The 18164-nt window shown below is 38.4% G+C and overlaps 1 long non-coding RNA gene across 1 annotated transcript in view; it reads left to right on the top strand.

Moving 5' to 3' along the window:
• The window catches only part of LOC110126631 (uncharacterized), a 275536-nt gene extending 268867 nt beyond the window's left edge, over window positions 1-6669 (top strand). The window contains exon 6 of the long non-coding RNA XR_011483198.1: window positions 5926-6669. This is a non-coding gene — a long non-coding RNA (uncharacterized lncRNA). The remainder of the gene's footprint in view (window positions 1-5925) is intronic.
• Window positions 6670-18164: the final 11495 nt, after the last annotated feature.

The following is an 18164-nucleotide window of genomic DNA, read 5'->3' as shown; positions in this document are numbered from 1 at the left end:
TAGTGAAATGCTAATTACTGCTGTTGACTTAATGGAAGGGGAGGCCACATTGACGCAAGATAAGGAGATGGGTGAACGGAGGAACATGGGAACATCTACAGCATGTCTGAGGGGGATGGAGAGTGGGAAAGGACTCTCAAGTGCCACTGTGTGCATCTTAATTGAAGGTTCACTTGGACAGTGCCTGAAACATAGAGGTTATTCAGTCAAGGAGCCCTCCCCCACTTTCTTGTCCCCTTTCTCTGGAGCTCAGTTCTCTTTGTGTAACAGGGGGCTGGACCAAATATGTCATCAAATGCCTTCCAGCTCTAACCGTCTTCACACAACAGAATTTCTCCTAGCAATGTCTTCAGTTTGTAACTGCCTTGGAGACAAGCCTTTCAAAAACTTCTTACAAAAAAGATCTCTGTTCTTTCCACAGAGCATTCTAGACAAATATCAACAAAAAAAAAATTCTTTAAAAGACATTGAAACTCATTGCTTAATCACCTATTGCCTCACTGTGCTTCTTGAATAATCTAAACCAATGTGTGTGTGGTGACAAGGATGAAGGCAGTGATGTGATTTCCATCCAACTTAGTTTATGTGCATTTCTAAGAGATTTTTAGGGTTTAGCACATCAACCATAAGGAAAAGCTATAATTCAGTTAAGTTCTGGACTAAATAAAGGAAGGCTGGTGGTTTTTAGACAGATGGGGGCTTTTGTGGACAGAGCTCAACAAAAAGAATATGAGAAGAATGCAGAATTCAATCAGGCAGTAAAGAGATTAGTTGAATCCAGACTAGACTAGGGGTTGCTGAATTCCATCTACCCAAATTAAACTTTGCTAAAAAGGGCTAGTATGTTTGCTATTTCAAGAGAATGTAGCATTCTTGGATCCTGAAAGCCTGTCTTTGTGATTTCAATATAAAATGGGTAACATTTTAACCTTGAGATTCTAAGTTGAAAGGTGTATAAGATGTTGATTGAGTTTGTAAGCAGAACTGGATTGGAATATTTGAGAACTCATTTTATTTTGTTTTTAGGTTTGTTTGATTAGAGTTGCAACAAGAGAGCTTTAAATGCTAGAGAAGCTTTCATTTGTTATGGTCATAAATCAGTCCTGTAAGATATTGGAGGCACGTAAAAATTAGTTTGAGTATATTGCATTTATAAATGCAGTTTGAAATCGACTGTTTAATTGACAATGCTTATAAATAGAACTGATTATCTAAGCAGTTTAGTCTGTCAACAAAAGTTTCTGGAAGATTGTCAGAGAAAATTTGAAAGTGATTTTTCTTATTTTATTAGTTTTATAAGTAGAGTTGTAGTTTGGGCTGAAAATAATGAAAACCAGGTTTTTACATTGCAATTGGGGAACTTGAATATTACTTTAGAGTCAAGTAACTGAAAACCCTTTCTTTGGAAAAGGTCCCCAGAAAATTATTCCTAAGAAAAGGTCCTTAGGAATAGGATAAGCCAAGACAGGAAGGATGAAAATGTCTGGAGTATATGGACAAGGAGAGTTGTTTGGCACTGCAAGAAAGTGGGTACCCCAGTGATGTAATGGCAGATATAACGGGAAATACTGGAATGTGCTAAGACTTGTGGCCTAAAATATTTTCTCTTACATTTTATAATGTGAATATTTTTAAGAATGCTCCCATTCTAATCTGTATCTTTGCATGCCCTTATTTAATATGATATTTAGCAGATTAAATCAGTACAAGGTAACACTGAAAATTGGATGACACATTAACTCAGCAAGGAGTACTGATTGGTTTCTCAGCAGTTCAAGTACAATATTACCTCACTGTCCAATGATTATCTTATTTTGACTCTTCTAGAATTTGGGGACCTAAAAGAGGCAAAACTTTTAAAATAATCAGCAGATCAAGTAGAATTTGTACTCATTTCTGATTTTCCCAACTGACTTGAACCAAACAGAAAGAGCTGAAGGAACAGAAACAAATGTCTTTGAGATGCTTCAGGCTTCCATTCTCTTTCCCCACGTGAAGTTATGCTTTTTGTCTTCTCTACTCATCAGGCTCCATCCTCAGGGAGAATCAGACTTTTGGTTGATATTTTAACGTGAATTTAAGATCAAGGGGTAGGTTTTCTGTGAGTCCTTTTTAAAAAAATTTTTGAAAATGTATTATTTATTTCTTTGGCTGCACCAGGTCTTAGTTGCGGCATGCTGAAGATTTAGCTGTGGTGTGAGAACACTTGGCTGCCACATGTGGGATCTAGCTCCCTGACAAGGGATCGAACCCAGACCCCCTGCATTGGGAGTGCGGAGTCTTAGCCACTGGACCACGAGGGAAGTCCCCCTCTAAGCCCTGTCTTTGGTCATGGAACGGAAGAAACATAAGGCCGTCGCTGTTGGGGAGAATTAAGTGACCGCCGCTTTCACTGAGGTCACCCTCAGGGAGGGTGAGGTACCGGGAGGGGCGCACATACTGTTCATCGCCACAGAGACTCTCATGAGAGAAGGGGGCTCGGGGAGTGATTGCTCTGGGACTGTCTTTGTAGATGGAGAGGTGGTGGTCCCTTGTACAGGCCAGCAGTTTGTAAACCTGGCCAGTCGTCAAAATTACTTAACAAGATGCTTTTAAAACTTTCTAGGCCTGACATTCCACATTCAGATTCTTATTCAGTTACTCCTGGGGTGCATCTGTGGTCAGCCCTTTTGGGGGGACAGCTATGATTAGACCAGTGATGAATTTAGTATCCTTTAACAGTTACTTAAAGAAGCAGGTGCAGCTTCCCTGGTGGCTCAGTGGTAAAGAATCTGCCTACCAATGCAGGAGACTCAGGTCAATCCCTGGGTAAGGAAGATCCCCAGAGAAGGAAATGGCAACCCACTCTAGTATTCTTGCCTGGGAATCCTATGGACAGAGGAGCCTCTCAGGCTAAAGTCCATGGGATCACAAAAGAGTCGGTCATGACTTAGTGACTAGACAGCAACAATGAAAGAAACAGATGGATACCCTATTTATTTTATTATAACAGCACAGTCACAATTTAGGGGCCTAGATTTCCTCCACTCTTACTCATAGGCAAGTGGCAGCCCTAACAACTATAGATTCTGATGATCTCTAAACCTCTTCTGTCTTGGTTTTCCTCCCTGTATGCCTACTCTCTTCTCCCCCTTGTGTTTCTCTATAACACCTTTACAGGCTGCCTGAGGCTCTTTTTACTGGCTCTCTGCTCATATTTTTTATCTATTCTTCAAAATAAATAAAGCTGAATATATCACTGTTAGTTATCTGGAGCTAGGTGCTACTAATCTTATCTTCCCCTCTTCGATGAAGTGATAGGTATACTTACTATATGCCAGCCCCAAGACTTGCAGTTTTATATATATACTACTTCATTTCATCTTCAGCACAACCCTGGAAGACAGGAGATGGATTCAAAAAAGTTAATGCTATTGCTTAAAATGACTCTGTCTGGGAGTGACTAATTTTAGTTTCTTCATCACCAGCAAACATTGATTGAGTACCTAGCACAGAAGGGCACCAAAACCAGCCTAGGCTGTCCCGAGCTCGCTAATTAGATCATCCTGCTCTCTCTTTGGCATGCTGTGTCTTGTGATATTGATTAAAACCAACACGTTAAAAATAAACCTTGAACTTTCAGCTCTTTGCCTAGTTTTTAAAAATCGTTCTTAATATCTTATTCATCAGAAGAAATTACTCCTAACTTTTGGGTGTATCACAACCTGCTTTTTGCTAAACATACATGCACACACAGTTGTAGCATCCTGATACTTTATTATGTACTTGTTTATGTATGTATTTATTTGACCACACCAGGTCTTAGTTGAGGCATGTGGGATCTCTTTCCTTGACCAGGGAATGAACCCGGGTCCCCTGCGTTGAGAGTGCAGAGTCTTAGCCAATGGACCACCAAGGATCATGCTAGGTTTAATATATAATTTTATATTTTTCCACAGTGGTTGTAGCATACAAAATGGCTGTGTAGGCCAGGATTCCATTATTTAACTGAGCATAATCTATTTATATAATCCTTGGTTGTTGGTTACTCAAATTGTTTCCATTTCCCCTTTTAAAAACAAGGCTGTGTTATCTAGCCTGGAAGTCCTTTAAATATCAAGACTGTAGGCAGATAGTTTTAAAGATGCAAGAAATCAGAATATATATGATTATGATCCCATCCTAAGAAATCTCCTGGATAATGACCTGTATCCTGTATCCTGACTAGGGAAACAGAAACAAAAGCACTGATTAAACTTAAACACAGGTCTAAGACTTAAGTACAAATGGGGGGAAAGTGGAAGAATAGCGTGTAAATATTAAACATTCTGATGTTAATTTAATTAAACATTCTGATTCTAAAAACACTGGAGAAGAGAAAGGGAAAGTAAAATAAGACCATTGGTAGGCATGCAGGTAATGCCCAACATATGTGGGAGTCAAAAGATGTCAGTTAAAAGTCTAAAACAATTTAGAAATCCATGCAAGGAAAAAGGGAATCATGACCTTTTGTTTTAAAAAAATGAAATATTAATATAAAGGTAAGCACTGCAGTCAAAACATAAACTTTCTGAAATTTCAAAATACATAACAATAATATAAAAGGGAAAACATTTTTTATATTTGCAAAAAATATATATTAAGGATAATCTACAAGCTCATAAAATAGCCACCCAGGAGGACTCTGGGTCTTCCCTTGCGGCTCAGCGGGTAAAGAACCCTCCGGCAATGCCGGAAACACGGGTTCTATCCCTGGGTCAGGAAGATCCCTTGGAGAAGGAAATGGCAAGCAACTCCAGTATTCTTGCCTGGGAAATCCCATGGACAGAGGAGCCTGGTAGGTTATACAGTTCATGGGTTCACACAAGGTCAGACACAGCTTAGCAACTAACACAACAACAACAGGGAGGTTACAAGCAATGAGTAGGAAGGATAGGGATGGAAATAAGATTTCTGAGTTTATCTTTTTATAGTTTTGACTTTTGAATCATGTAAAAATTACACATATTTGCAAAGTAAAATTAATTCCAAAGGGGAAAAAAAGGCAAACATTAAACTTGAGTATAAACAGAAACAAATGAACCTAATTTCATTTCAGATTATACGTCAAGGGAGTTCCCTAGTGGTCAAGTGGGAAGATTCAGTGCTTTCACTGCCATGGCCTAGGATCAGTCCCTGATCGGGGAACTGAGATCCCCCAGGCCACATGATCTGGCCAAAATAAATTAAAAATGAAAACATTTTTAAAAATTGTACATCAATATAACTACATAGAAAGTGGTATTAATTCAAGTGCATTTTTATTATACCTTTATAGAATATATTCTCATCTACTTCATTGTTTTTCAGTAAACCATTCTTCTGAGTTCCCGCGCTATCCATACAGCTACCCAGTCTTATAGTCTCAGCTTGAATCATGTGTTAACTTCTGGCTCAATCATTAATGGCCAGAAAGAAGGCTACATATTGCAAATATGACCACCATGCCCAGTGCTCAGAGAGGGAAGAATGGTAGTAAGCAAGACAGAAGTACTAAAAGTTATCTACTCATCTTATGAAATATTATAATCTGAATGTGCTTACCCATCATTCTAGACCATCCTTTTTCATTTGCCAACTATATATTAAGTACTTGTGATGAGCATGGTAATGAGTTAGATGCCACGAAGACACAAAGATGAGTCAGACATGTTGCATCAACTTTGGAAAACAGGACACTTAAAAATGAAAATAGAAATTTAAATTTTAAGAAATGAATAATTTAACATTTAAAACAAATTATATATTAAGAAATTAAATTAGAGATAAAAATTAAAATTATATTAATATATTTATAGATTAATGTGTTATATTACTATTGATATGTAGTGTTAACAAAATAATCTATTAAGTGTCTTAGTAAAATTAATATTGATAAAATGAAAACAAATTAAATTGCATCCCAAGGCATTCAGAAGAAATGACAACAGTATAAAACTAACACAGATCAGTTTGGAGAGGATGTGATTGGAAGATTACAGCATATCTTAGAAGTCATCTGCACAATTTTCCTTTCAGTTGAGGAATCTCTTCTACAACATTGGTGGTGACACTGGGTCTGCCAGCCTCTGCTCACATGCATTCAGAATACTTTGTGAGACAGAGAGATCTCTGCATTGTTGCACAATGTTAATTATTATATAGTTCTTTCTTAAAATAAAAAAAATAAGCCTCATAATTTCTCATCATTGATTCTACCTCTGCACAAATTTTATATGTGCCAGCCTAGTCAATATTTGAAGATTTATGATGACTTTCCCAACTTTCCTACCCCAAAGAGTTGACAATATTCGACTCCAAATCTTCCTAAATTCTTCAGTGGCTACTTAGAAGATCTATTTTGAGTCTTCTTGAAACTTGTTCCCCTCATGTGATGTTTTATCTGTATCCTTTTTAAATTAGGGGGCCAGACCTAGAAACTATATAGAGTTAATATAGGTAGATTATAGAGAAAATTCAGTGAGCTATTTCTATGGTGGTGCATAAGAAAGAAGGGTGGCTTTGGAGATAATGGGTCTGAGGCTTCCAGAAAATCAAGTTTAAAAAAAAGAAATCAGACTTCTGCCCAAATGATAGTTAATCCTGTGATCTTCCATGAAATGTAGTTCATAGACAATCACCATCCAGTTACCTAGGATTATTTGCTAAAAATGAAGAATGAGGGCTCCTACCCTCATGGAATCAGGATCTCTGAGTGTGGTGCCTGGTAATCTACTCTTTTGCTAATAATCTATGCTGATATTTCTTACATGCACAAAATTTCAGAACCATCAACATGGTGTTAGGAATATAGGATTTTCCAACATCGAGTTGTGTGACTGTGGGCACTTCATTTGGCCTCTCTGAGCTTCAGTTTCCTCATCTATAAAATGAAGTAATGACTCCTTAGAGGATGATTTATTAAAATAATAATGTATGTGTAGCAGACACTGCTGCTTATCTACCCGATGCCATTTTCCAGCCTATCCTCCTCTTCTCCACCTGTAGAACCCCGTTTTGAGTAGGGTGTGTTCAGTGTGTTGAAGGAAACTGAACCGCTGTGACTGGTCTAAGATGATACTGGCAGCCTCATTCCTCTTGACGCTGATTGGTTTAAGTTTCTGTAAGTGATTTGATCCTGGACAACGAGATGTGGGGGAAATCTGGACAGACCTTCTGGGGTAGGGTTTCCCAACCAATAAAAAGAGACAAGTAGGAGGTGTACTTTTCTAGATTTTGAGATTTGTGTGTGGCATCTGGTATCATTTCAGTTGTGCAACCACAAGAGATGTTGCCTGCATGCCTAGAATGTCAATGTTGGAGGATGGATCCTCCAGGATGTTTTGCTGCTCAGTCAAACAACCCTGGAACCAGCCACTCTTTACCAGTGGCTATGAGATAGGAAACCCCTACAGCTTAAGCACATTTTGGTTAGGTACTCTTATAGATGAAAGCATTCTGATGGGCATGGCAGGTAATGCCCTGAGCATAATGCCTAATATGTAATATGTGCACAATAAAAGGAAGCTACCATTATCACCATCATCATCATTAACAGAAATGCTGGACCATTTATCTGTTAAATTTAGAGCAGGGATTATAGTGCTGATCCTATTACAAGACACAGATACTCAAAAATAGTTACTGAAAGTTTGCATTAATTCTCCTTGGGTTCCATTCTTTGTTTCAACCTATTGGAATCATGATGGTTCTATTATATGATGTTATGACTATATCTGCTCTCCTTCCCAGCCTAGAGTTTGTCACAAATTTGACAAATTTTTCAGCATTTAAAATTTTCGCTTAAATTTGGCCTCCGTTGAAAGATCGTCAGGATTTGAATAGCAGAGATAGGCTTCCATATCAATAGGAGCACACAATGACTGAGAATTATTTAGGAAACAAGCCTAGTTTCATGATTTGTCACGGGTGGTCCCAAGTTAAGCCCTGTGTAGGCATTTGGAGAGCAGCTTGTGGGATGTAAGAAGTTGAAAATTTGTCCCATGAATCCCTGGAGGTTTTTGTCTCATGAGGCATCTGGGGCAGTTAGCTGAAGTTAGGTGCCCTGCCCAAGGTCATTCAACGATGGTGTGACCAAAGAGGAATTAGAATTCATGGTCACAGTGCCTGGGATTCCTGTACGTGATGTTGCTTGGGGGCAGCAGCAACTATTGTGGCAACAGTATCTCCGGAGAATGAGGGGAGGGAAAATGGTAGAGTCAGTCTCATTGACTCATAGAATAGTACAAAAGCCAGAAACCTCAGGAACTGTCTGATCCAACACTCATTTTACAGAGGAAGAAACTGACATCCATAAAGGTCAAGTGACGTTTCCAAGTTTACATGGCCAACAAGTGGCAGAGCGGAGATGAGGACTTCAGTCTTGTGATGCTTGGCTTCCTGCTTTTTCCCTGTATCATTTCTGCAGAACTTATTTAAAAACACTCTCTAGAGTTTCCTGACATGAGAACTGCAAATATGTGGCAACATTGTAAAGCAGATTGCTTCTCTTATTAGAGCCATTGCTTAATTTTAATTTATTTTACTGTCTAGTTTTATCAAAACTTCCTGGATTTCTTCTGAATTCCTAGCAGTTGTGCTAGGCAAGTACTTACTTGCATGACTGCTTTATCAAGCCATATTTGTGAAAAGTGTCCATAATGTAAAGAGGTAACCCTTTTGTGACTCTAGAATTTAGTGTTCTTTATTTAGTGTTATATTAAATGGCATGTATGAAAATTGGAGAATTATTCCTTATGACTAGATTATCATGAGCACCAACTACATGTTAAGAATTGGTCTTGACACAGCACATATCATAATATGTCATTTTTATCCTTATAAAAAAGTCTGAAGAAGTTTGTGCTCCTATGGCAGTTTTACAAATGAGAGAAGCAGGGATCAAGGTCATATAGCTTAAAACAGTACAGGTAGAATAAGAAGCTGGTCCACTTGAATCCAGAATCCTTGATGGATTTGAGAAACAGAAGGAAAGGGAATTCTGACAAAGAAGTGATTTGGGGTCCAAGGCACAGACCACAAGAGACAGTGTTGGGAGCAGAATCATCAGGGTCATCTGCAGCAATGAGAACACTGAATTCCAGGAAGAGCAATCACCAGAAATCAAGAGGTTGGCGTATTTCACAACATTGCCTGACATTGGCCCTGATTCTGAATATCTATCAAAAATATGTTTGGTTTGGAAGGCAACCTGGCACTATCCACCAGCCAGTTGGACATGCCAACTAGGAATTGAGGTTTTCAGACTGACGTTTCATTAGCAAAGGAATTGTGTTATTGATTCTGTATTATGGGGAAGAAGGAGCCTCATCTGGCTTTGGCAGATGCAACATAGGGTGGGAGTTTAGAGCACGGGCTATGGATTTAGACTTGATCTGTTTAGTGGCAGGTCACCAGTTACCAGGAATGTGACCCTGGACCAGTGAGTTTTACCTGTAAATTCTCACATCTGAAACAGGGTAATAATAGCACTTTCCTCAGAGTCTTGTTGTGCGATTTCAATGAGACAATGCATGTAAAACACTGGGGCACAGAATCAGGCACGCGGTAAAAATAAGTGTTCACAGTTACCACCATCATCGAAGTTGTTACTCTGCACTAGGGGAACCAGGAGAGCAGGGCTCTACTTTTTCACTTCCTCTACAGATCTACATTCCTGCTTTCTTCAGGAGGTCACACACGTTTTCAGGGCTATAGTGTCATGATAGAAAGTCAACAGCAGTGTGTGCTTCCTGAGGCTTCACTGTGCCGCGTCGGAAGTAAGGCAGAGAGGAAGAGAGTGCCTGGTTACCATCGTGGGCTGTGTGTTATACTCACTCATGATAATTCTGTAAAAGTAGATTGTCTCTGAGCTAGACTTAAAGTCAAACTTCCATGTTTCTAAAATGGCAAAATTTCATTATCTCATTTGTGCTCTAAAACAAGCACAAGGGTGGGATGATTTGGGAGAATGGCATTGAAACAGGTATATGATCATATGTGAAACAGATCGCCAGTCCAGGTTCGGTGTATGAGACAGGGTGCTCAGGGCTGGTGCTTGGGGATGACCCTGAGGGCTGGGATGGGGAGGGAGGTGGGAGGGGGGTTCAGGATGGGGAACACATGTACACCCGTGGCGGATTCATGTCAATGTATGGCAAAACCACTACAACATTGTAATTAGCCTCCAATTAAAATAAATAAATTTACATTTTAAAAAATAAATAAAACAAGCACAAATTCACTAAGGTGACTGGGTGATGACATGGAGACGCCGATACCACTGAAGAATTTATTACTTACATTTCCTGGAAGGAGTGGCCATGCCATGTCACACAGGGCCATATAAGGAGCACCAGGTTTGTCAGGAGGCAGAAAGGAGCCAGAGAAAAGCCTAGGCCAGAGCCTTTATTGGGGCTTCAGCAGAAAAGACACAACAAGGCAGAGTGAACCGTTGAAATGGGCGAGTTTGACTAATTCTGGGGGACATGTGGCTACAGGGTGGTTGTAGCCCCTGCAGTTGGCCCTGGGATGATTTTGGGGAAAGGAAATATTGTCTGGGTGTGTGAGAGTTAGATAGAGGAGCTGATTGGAGGATATGGACTCAGGATTGGTTCGTTTGCATGTGAAAGTTGTGTTTATGGGTAAGATGTTATATGTAGAATTTAGCTAGTCCTGAAAGGGGCACTCTTTCTCTCTAGGTCTGTATGGTCCCCCAAATCTCAAAACATCTTTATATACACACATGCAAAACATAATTCATACAACCATTCATGTGTTCCCTACTTTTGTTCCCTGGTCCTTCAAAATTCAGTGTTCTCTGAAAAATAGTTAATAGATGAAGTCACTTCATAGGCATCAAGGTCAGGTTAAGCAGTTTTTGGTTAAAAAAAAAGAAACTCTTGTATGCTCTGGTAGATAATGCTAAAAGTTGCCTTGTATTTCTCTCAGGTTCAGGGGTGTCATGCACTTTATAATCTGTTTATAGCCTACACAGAGAAAAGAAAACAAAAGGTAACGAATTCAGAGGAAACCTATGGCAGCCCCCTGAATCTTTTGGTAATGCTCCCAGGCAGCCAGCAAGTTCACATCAACCCTGTTGCTGGTTTAGAATCCTGTTTTCCATTTTAGAAAGCAGTCTATGTTATTACTGCAGGTTTCGCCATATAAAATGAGACAAAGGCAAACACCACTTAACTCCCACCTGCACAAGAACATTCATGTTGTGAATTATTCACTGTGTCTGATTTTCTTTTATAGCAGCTATTTTTGCAGCAGGTGTAGAAGATTTAAAAGACTGAATCAAATCTCCTAGTGTAGTGTTTTGTAGGAACTCATTAACTGATGCACATATTCCCAAGCCTTGAGCATATTATAGAATTATGTTTCATGTATAGCCACATTTATTGCCAAATAAACTGGAAACCTAGGCTTTGGGCCTATTTTATTATCACAGACTCATACTCGGTTTCCAAGATGCTATTTCCATTGTAGTTTATCTTGCATGTGTTCGTGGGTGACTTGCTGATACAGGTCGTCAGGTTTTTGATGCAGTAAAACAAATCTTGAGAGCAGAGTGTTGACAGCATTGGATTTATTCTCAACCCTGCACAAGAGCAGTTTCATTTTGTCTAACAACACTACTCATATATGTTGCTTTGACTTTTAATATATAATACATGATCTTTCTAAATATTTATTGAGCACTTACTAGATTATAAGGGCCTGTTCATATTTTTATACCCCTCTCACAGCAGTTAATTGTATTAGGCACATACTGGAAGCTATTGATAAAATGAATACTTGATTAGATTATTTTTTTACTCCAGTGTTTCTCAGGGTGTTCCTGGTTATCCACTGAAGGTGTGAAAAGATTCATCTGATGGGCATTGAATGAATTAATCAAACAATGAATGAATTAATCAAACCTTTCTATTCTAGAGTTCCTGGCTTTTCACTATTATATACTATGGCCTACCTAATAGTAAATAAGTGAGTTTATTGAAGGTGTCTAAAATTAGATGTTCATACTTTTATTGGGTTTGTCAGATATCCCATTAGAGAATTCTAGAATAGATTGCATATTCCACTAAAACAGGCTGGTCACGTGGAATATTTCTCAACATTGCAAACTCCCCTTGCATGCACACACATGCAGGCAGGTGGATGGACTCTCCAATTTATTTGGGAAGGGTTTTTGTTATCAGTGCATCACAGATTCTGCCTTAAGTTGGTTATGATTTTCATTTGCTATTATCCTTGATTTAACTAATATTTTCAAATTTTTGTTTTTGTAGTCTTTGTGTTAATTGAGTTTTTTCCTCTGGGAAGTAGAATTGAGTGGAATATACAGACTATAGAAACTTTGGCCCTGTCTAAGCTGTTCCTGGTCAAAAATGTGATGAGCTACAGTTCTGGACCTTAGTTTCTCAAGTCATAATTAATGGGATTAACTCTGAGTTACAGTACAACATGGCGCTAGTGGTAAAGAACCAGCCTGCCAATACAGGAGATGTAAGAGATGCAGGTTCGATCCTTGGGTAGGGAAGATCCCCTGGAGGAGGAAATGGCAACCCACTCCAGTATTCTTGCCTGGAGAATCCCAGGGACAGAGGAACCTGGCAGGCTATAATCCATAGGGTCACAAAGAGTTGGACATGACTGAAACGGCCTAGTGTGCCCACACAGTACAAATAAATCATTACTTCTAAAATTAAAATACCAAGTGGGTGAATGATTTATATTTTATGTATAAGTTAAGGAAGACTTAGGGTTAATCATGAAATAATCCATTTCTTGCTTTATTGCTTTGGATGTGCTTTCCTGGTGTTCTGTAGGAGTTGTTTCACATGAAGATGTATTTTTGATGTATTTGTGGGGAGGAAGGTGATCTCCACATCTTACTCTTCCACCATCTTGATGGTCCACAAGATATGCTTTCTTAAGTGGGAGAGATAGGGGAGAGAACTGTAAACTGGAAATTGTATCCAACCTGAAACTACCTTCTCAAAGCCACATGCTGCAGTGAGGGACTTGCTGATATTCATAATAGTGACAATTACCATTTACTGAAGTGCTTATGAGCTGTGACTTTATGCCTTTTCCAAGTTTTCCAAAAAACTTCTTTCTCCCTGAATATAAGATATAAGTTGCTGAGGGCTTCAAGAATGTTTCCATGTTCTTAGCCGAATTGTAAATTTCATTTTGGCATGTGTATTCACGAACACACAAGCTCCATTTTCTTTTTAATTCTATCCATGAACATATCTGTAATAAAGAAGAGGGCAAGAGAACTACAGTGATTTTCTAGAACTAAACAGTCGTAATCACCAAACTGCAGGCCCCCAGAATGAGATTGTGCCTGAAAATTCACACCATTGTTTTTATTATTTATCAAAAATCTGTGCATAGGACACTTTCCCTTTTCAACAATACTTTCTGTATGCTTATTTTTAAATATAACTTATTCATTAATTTAACAAATTTTTGTTCACACATTATGTGCCAGACATAAAATTGTCAATGAGGTAGTCAGGGGCTTGTCTCTTCGGAAACTTGTATTATGCTGGAATGTTGGGACAGGGGTGGGGACAACAAAATTGGGTGGGAGTGAGGGATGGGGCCAGGGATAGAGATAAGGAAACAGGCAATTGCAGGATAAGAGCCTTGGTAGGGTAAGTTTAGGATCCCATGGGGGCACATGGGGAAGGGCATATGGCCCCAAGAGAGGGAGTCACAGGGAAGCTTCTAAGAATAAAGTTATATATAAGTTGAGATGCAAAACACACACACACACACAAAATAAAAATCATAAGAAACATAAGGGAAAAGAAAAATATATATAATCATGATAAGATATATTATCATTCCTCTCGGGCTGTTTTATCAAGTGCAGAAAAAACAAGAATAGGAGCATCTTGAATGATGTCATTAATAATTTAAATATAATAAATTTCTATTTATAGTAATCTTATATCCTACACAAATATATTTAAAATTTTGTACTTCATATGTTGTTATTAGATAAAACAAATTGACATGATATTACCTCTCAGAGTAGAAGTCTAGGGAAAAAAAAATCAACGTTCTTTTTTCAAAATATAGCATTGAAACATGTATATTATCATATGTGAAACAAATCGCCAGTCTCATCGATGCATGAGACAGGTGTTCAGGGCTGGTGCACTGGGATGACCCTGAGGGATGGGATGGGGAGGGAGGTGGGAGGGGGGTTCAGGATGAAAGAAAAATAAAATTAGAAAAACAAAATAGTTAAAAATTTAAATTTAATTTGGTATTTTCTTATAAGATATATATTCCTTTTTGAGGGCTTTATAAGAGATCTTTAAATGGCTGATTTCATTATTCACATGTTTGCAAAATGCTTCTGAATTCTACACCCCATTCCCGTCTGTATCAAAATGGCACTATTTTATTTATTTATTTGCTGAAGTAGAAAAGGATAGCTATATTGCTTAGTCAGGCAAGGGGGACACAGTGGGTTCCTGCCTCAAAAAACTTTGTGTTACAACCCAGGAGGATTTGATAGAGAGTTTTATAAAAAATACTTCCCATGGATGGGGTTGCTGAGAGGACTAGAGAGTGTGAAGGGTCTCAGATTGTCAGGTTTCCTAATCTTGATTCTCCAATTCCTTTAATCTTGCCTCAGGTAGTTCCTTGGGTGCTTCTCCCTTGATTAACAAGTGTTCAAATATGCCCTTTGAACTCAGGAAAGGTAAAGGTCATGGAGTCTGGAGTCTTGAAAATGGCTCCATTTTTTTTTGTTTGCCAGGAAATTCATTTTAAGATTTGTCTGATCTGTATATCCACCATAGGGGTGGGCCCTACTTGAGAAAACACTATCGTGTGTATCACAGTGAGAAAAGATTGAGATTTTCTCACTCTATATTGATTATTTACTTGAGTGCTTACTATGTACCAGGTGGTATTCTTTTGGCTGGAGATATAACAATGACCAATGAAATGTCTAAGACTTCAGAGTACTCACATCTAGAAGGGAGGATTTAGAAAAATAATTTAATGTATAAAATGTCCGGTAAGGATAAAGTTAAAGTTAAGTCACTCAGTCGTGTCTGACTCTTTGTGACCCCATGAACTGTAGCCCACCAGGCTCCTCCATCCATGGGATTCTCCAGGCAAGAATACTGGAGTGGGTTGCCATTTTTCAGTTTAAAAGACAGGTAGGGAGTGATGGGGTTGAAAGAGGTTATTTGATAAGGTCTTTGTGGAAGATCCTACAATGAGGTGAGACGTTAGCAGAGACCTGAATAAAGTAGAAGAGTGAGTCACACAGTTTTCTGGAGAACGTGTGTTCCAGGAAGAGGAATAGCAAATGCAATGACTCCGAGGTAGGAATAACCCATATTTAAAACTGGCTGCCCAGAAGACAGGTGGAAAGTGATGTGGTAGGACGAGGAATAACATTTGAGCCTAACATTTTTAGGAAAAGAAACATTTGCATGGTCTCTTAATTCTCAAAGGTCTGTAAACGAGCTTCAAGACTATGCTTTAAAAAAAGTAACAGTTGTGTCCAGAGTCTAAATCATTGGTTCATATAATCCAGAGTATTTTTATTAATATTTCTGATATTTTATAGGCCTAAAATAGTCCTCATCTTTTCTTTTGTTTCTTTTTCCTGAAGAGACAATAATAATAATAATAATTTAAGACTAATGTCAAAGAGCATACTACCTATCTTCTAGGATTTTGTGGTTTCAGATCTTACATTTAAGTCTCTAGTTTATTTTGAGTTTAATTTTTGTATATTATGTGAGAAAGTAGTCCAGTTTTAATCTTTTGCATGTAGCTGTCAAGTTTTCCCAACACGATTTATTGAAGAGGCTGTCTTTTCCTCATTGCATATTCTTGCCTCCTTTCTTGTAGATTCTTTGATCATATAAATGTGAGCTTTTTTCTGGGCTCTCTACTCTGTTCCATTGATATGTGCCTGCTTTTGTGTCAGGACCATACTCTTTTGATTACTATGGCTTTGTGGTATAGTTTGAAATCAAGGAACACGATATCTCCAGCTTTGTTCCCCTTTCTCAGAATTACTTTGGCTATTTGGAGTCATTTGTGTTTCCAGGCAAATTTTAGAATTCTTTGTTCTAATTCTGTGAAAATGTAGTCAATATTAATATAAACGATCATACAGAAAAGTTTTTTGGAACTATAGGAAAAGAGAATCTGTCTTATGCCAAGAACTGTTGAGAGGATAACATGTAACTCAAGAGCCAATAGACACAGTTTTGTTATCATAAGAAAAGTATGACCTGAGATGGAGTCAACTCAGAGGTGAGCAGCGCTGTGACATTGGTTGAGAATATGGAGCTGGCCCAATGTGCCTCTCTTTTCAGTTATATAAGCCAAAAAATTTCAAGTAAAATTCACACTTCTCTGTGTTTAAATTTTTTTTCTTTGCTTGGAATGGTTAGATTGGGCTACTGTTACTGTTGTAAATGAAAAAGTATCATTTATTTGACTCCATGCTCACATGTCTCAACAGGATACTATAGCATCCAAAGAAGGAGAGAGGATGCAGGAAATCTGTACCCCTCAGCTGCCAAAAGGAAAAATGTAAATGCTGGATATATAATAGGACCATCCACAGCACATGAATCAGTTAGGTCAGTTTTGTGAGTTATTCAGTTCAGTTCAGTCACTTAGTCATGTCTGACTCCTTGAGACCCCATGAACCACAGCACACCAAGCATCCCTGTCCATCACCAACTCCTGGAGTCCACCCAAACCCATGTCCATTGAGTCAGTGATGCCATCCAACCATCTCATCCTCTGTTGTCCCAGTTTCCTCCTGCCCTCAATCTTTCCCAGAATCAGGGTCTTTTCAAATGAGTCAGCTCTTCACATCAGGTGGCCAAAGTACTGGAGTTTCAGCTTCAGCATCAGTCCTTCCGATGAACACCCAGGACTGATCTCCTTTAGGATGGACTGGTTGGATCTCCTCTCAGTCCAAGGGACTCTCAAGAGTCTTCTCCAACACCACAGTTCAAAAGCATCAGTTCTTCTGAGCTCAGCTTTCTTTATGGTCCTACTCTTACATTCATACATGACCACTGGAAAAACCATAGCCTTGACTAGACGGACCTTTGTTGACAAAGTAATGTCTCTGCTTTTTAATATGCTATCTAGGTTGGTCGTAACTTTCCTTCCAAGGAGTAAGCATCTTTTAATTTCATGGCTGCAGTCACCATCTGCAGTGATCTTGGAGCCCAGAAAAATAAAGTCAGCCACTGTTTCCACTGTTTACCATCTATTTATTACATTGTTCATTTTTCTCTGCTTCAACTATGATAGGACAAAATTCCTCCATGTCTAATCTGAGTCCTGATGTCCAAAAATTTTTACTCTTACAAAGCCAGTGTTAAAAGATATCTTCCAAAGAAAATACATAAATTGGACTTCGTTAAAATTAAAAATTTTATGTATCAAAGGACACTATCAACAGAGTGGAAAGGTAACCTATGGAATGTAAAACAATGTTTGCAAACCATATATACAATAAGAGATTAACATCAAGAATGTGTAAAGAACTTCTTCAACTCAACAATAAAAAAAGTCAACCCAATTAGAAAAATGGGCAAAGAACTTAAATAGACATTTCTCCAAAGAAGATATTCAAATAGTCAATAAGCTCATAAAAAGATGCTCAACGTCAATAATCATTAAAGAACTGCAAATTAAAACCACAATTAGATACACTTCACACCTATTAGGATGACTATCATTTTTTAAAAAAAGAAAAGTGTTGATGAGGACGTGGAGAAATTTATATGCATTTGTGTACAAATACTTGCCTTAAGCAAGTAATTACAAATATAATGTACACTACCAAGAAGACTTAATCTCATTTGGAGAAAGTGATATTTAAGCTGAGAACTGAGAGATTGAATCAGATACAAAAGATGCTGGTCAGGCGTCTCACTTGAAGATTTGGGAACAGGTGGGGGCAAGGCTGTGTCTATGCCTTCTGGAATTCCCCCAGCAGTACTCAGCATCTTGCCCTGAACAAAGTCTTCAGTAACAAGTGTTTCTTTACTCGGTTGTAATAAAGGTATTTCGTTTCTTCTGTACTGCTGACTGCTTCTGATAGAAATCTTCTTTAGTAACTATGTGTAAATCAAAGTCTT

Source organism: Odocoileus virginianus, chromosome 24, assembly GCF_023699985.2.
Source record: "Odocoileus virginianus isolate 20LAN1187 ecotype Illinois chromosome 24, Ovbor_1.2, whole genome shotgun sequence".
NCBI lineage: Eukaryota > Metazoa > Chordata > Mammalia > Artiodactyla > Cervidae > Odocoileus > Odocoileus virginianus.
Note: the sequence above shows the minus strand (reverse complement) of the source record. Positions and strands in the feature narration are given on the sequence as shown.